The sequence below is a fragment of the Pipistrellus kuhlii genome, unplaced genomic scaffold (assembly GCF_014108245.1).
Source record: "Pipistrellus kuhlii isolate mPipKuh1 unplaced genomic scaffold, mPipKuh1.p scaffold_m20_p_8, whole genome shotgun sequence".
In the NCBI taxonomy this organism is placed as follows: domain Eukaryota; kingdom Metazoa; phylum Chordata; class Mammalia; order Chiroptera; family Vespertilionidae; genus Pipistrellus; species Pipistrellus kuhlii.
The window spans coordinates 55,481,354-55,484,935 of record NW_023425584.1 but is presented as its reverse complement, the minus strand read 5'-3'; the positions used below and the strand labels follow the sequence as shown (position 1 = coordinate 55,484,935).

The 3,582-nt window shown below is 33.5% G+C and overlaps 1 pseudogene; it reads left to right on the top strand.

Annotated features, from left to right (window-relative positions):
• Positions 1-673: 673 nt before the first annotated feature.
• Positions 674-1,092, top strand: LOC118711624 (annotated as a pseudogene).
• The last annotated feature ends 2,490 nt before the right edge of the window (positions 1,093-3,582 follow it).

The window sequence follows — 3,582 nt, the reverse complement described above, 5'->3', positions numbered from 1 at the left end:
AGATAGACAAAAAGTAACAAAATATATAAAATAACAGCCCTCAAGATATTAGGTGTCAGACAACAACAGAAGGCAGCAATCTCTGAGAATTGGGAAACAAACAAAGTAATCCCTATGATCATCACAGCCTTCTGCCTGGATAAAGTTTCCAGTCTGCAGTACAAGAAAAAGAGCCAAACGCTCTTCCTGTGTTAAAGAGATTGGCTAGAGTTTGCAGGGCACCACACTGGAGAAGAGATTGCTGCATATAGGGAAGGTCTCCCTGAAGTATCTAGTTGAGAACTTATTAGCATATGTGTGAAAATACTACCCAAAGCCCGGGAAAGAGCCCATCACAGAATTCAATAGTGACCAAAGTTCACATAGGCCAGACTGGAAAACCACATGATTGAGAGCCATCAGTTAAGACTACTGAAAGGGCATTACCTCACGAGTACGTACGATTAATCTTAGACTAACTGCTGCTTAGGTCCTGCTTAACAGATATTAAAGATGAGACACAAAAGGATCCAACTGTTTTTGAAGTAACTTAACCATCTCCCACAACAAAGTTCAAAAATGTTAAAATTATAAAAATATTCAGCACCCAACAAGGCAAATGTACAATGTCAGGCATCCAGTCAAAAGTAACTAAGTATGACTCTTACAGGGATGGTGACTTCAGGTATGCATCATGGTCCAGTGTTTGACAAACCATCAAAGGCTGTCCTACAATATAGCATCTAACAAAACTAGGCTTCCCAAACCCTTGGTTATAGAATTGTTTACCTTTATACCAACAAGGTTGGGAAAGCACCAGAATCTGCATGTGGAGTGTGCCCAGGCCAACTTCGCAGAGTTCAATACTGTGAGACCTAAAGTTCTAATAAGGTCGTTTAAAATGAAAAAAAAAAAAAAAAAAAACAACAACACATCAGCAGGGCCCACGGTGAATCTGTGTGTGCTAAATGTGTCCATGACAGGATCAAGAGTGCCTTCCTTATTGAGGAGCAGAAAATCATTGTGAAAGTGTTGAAGGCACAAGCACAGACTCAGAGAGCTAAATAAGTTTTTAAAATGAAGATTTTTTAGTAATAAAAACAATTAAGAGGCTCAAAAAATTAACTAAGTATATAAGAAGCAGGAAATTACTACCCAGAATGAGAGAAAGGAGTCAAAGATTTACCCAGAAATGACATAAATGAAAAAATTAGTAGTCAAAAGATTAAAAGTTGTTAATTTTACATATTACAGATAGACAAGAAGCTAGATTTGACATATTACAGATAGACATGGAAGATACTAAAAGGTCTAAATAAATATTTAGGATATGAAAAATAACAATGTCTGAGATTAAAATACACGGCATGAAATAATGAATAGATCCTGCACCAGAAAATGTTAGTAAGCTCCAAGACAGCAATTAACACTATCCAAACTGAAACAGAGAGAAAAAATACACAAGCAGAGGCTTTGATTGCTGAGATAAATTTAAGTTGCCAAATATATGGTAATTTGAAACACAAAGGGAGGCAAGCAAAGGGAAACTATTTGAATAAATAATGACCAAAATTTCTGAAAAATAGAAATCCGTATAACCAAGATATCTTCCAAACACAAGAAATTTTAAGAAAGTTACACAAAGGCACAGTTTAAACAAATTGCTTAACACAGTGATAAAATGAACATATTTAAAAAAAAATACACATAGCCGAAACCGGTTTGGCTCAGAACGTTGGTCTGCAGACTGAAAGGTCCCGGGTTCGATTCCGGTCAGGGGCATGTATGTTGGTTGTGGGCACATCCCCGGTAGGGGGTGTGCAGGAGGCAGCTGGTTGATGGTTCTCTCTCATCGACATTTCTAGCTCCCTCTCTCCCTTCCTCTCTGTAAAAATCAATAATATATATGTGTGTGTATATATATATATATATATATATATATATATATATATATATATGTGTGTGTGTAATATATATATTACACATAAAATGAAAAGAACAAAAAGCTAGTGATGAGAGCAAATCCAGTGGAGTAATATTTTTCAAGTACTAAAAGAAAAAAATGAAACTGTCAACTTAGAATTCATTACCAGAATAAATTTTTTATAAATGAAAGTGAAACACATTTTTAGACATGCAAACACTGAAAGAATACATCCAAAGCAGACCCACACAAGAAATTTCAAGAAAAATCCTTTGTGCAAAAGAAAAAATATATCAGATGAAGATACGATCTATAAAAAGAATGAAAAAGTTACTCATTTATATTATTTCTATAAAATAATATCACTATGGTTACCAAACTCAAGGGGTTTGCCATTTGGAGTTCTCTTTTCAAAAACAAGAGGGGGTTGTTACAAAGTAGTTTTATTTACTTGAATCAAGGAAATGATTCATATCAAAAGCTCTGTCTCTGAAGGAAGGCTTAGCCATTGTTTACACATACAGTTTGATCAATTAGATGTTGATTTCTTCTTTTGCAGTTGGCCAAACTTATCAGGTTGACTTCCTGTCAAGCTTATCCTGTTTAAATGTAGTCTGTAAAATACTGTGCTACATTTTATTTATTTATTTATTTATTTTATTTATTTATTTTTATTAATTAATTAATTAATTAATTTTTACATATTTTAATGATTTTTACTGTGCTACATTTTAATATTTAGCAAGAATAATGTTTGGTAAGACTGGCCCAGACATTGAAACCCTTGTCCTATCTAACACTATGGCTTATAGCTTTTTGGATAATACCTAGCAAATATATTTATTGAAAATGGGAAATTACTTGTCTTAAAATAGTCAAGAAAGTATAACTATTTCTCAGAGTTTCTCAGGATCCCATCTCCAGCAAACCACACCTACAATTAGATAATGAGAGGGTGGATGAGATGGTATTGTCACCCCTGGAATCTAAACACCTCAGGGTATAGAAATACTACATGTTCTCCAGCATTTACAATAATATATTTATATCCACTACAGAAGTTAAGAAAATTCTTCATTGCTCTGAACTTCTCGTTTGGTGATGGTCCATCATTCTTCTGAATCTTCTGAAGAAATATTGTTCAAATCCTCATCCTGACCCTCTACCCTATCTACTGCCAAATAATATTCTTTCATTTTTAAGAACCTAAGCTTAACTCACAATAATTTCAAAATAGTCTGATCCTGAGAACACTTTCATACCTACAATGCTGAGTGCCAAAAGCACAACTAAATATCAAAATATAGTTGTATTTAAAATAGTTTATATTTAATTAATTAATATGATTTCCAAAAACCATTAAGACATAGGCAAGACTATGCATAGCAATATGTATACTCTAAATTGCAATAAATTCACTTTTGTTTCTAATTCTTCCCTCAAGACTCTAGCCTCACTTTTGTTTCTAACTCTTCCCTCAAGACTCTAGCCAGTCCCAATTTCAGTTGTGTCTGTACATCAACATAAGAGTTATAAGCAAAAGCAAACCATTTTTTAAAATTACATAATGAACTACTAATCCAAATATCTTTGGTGGATATAAATTGCTATTTTGCCAGGAATAGGCCTAAAAATTATTCTAGACATTTCATATATTTCTCATTCTTTAAAGCAAATTT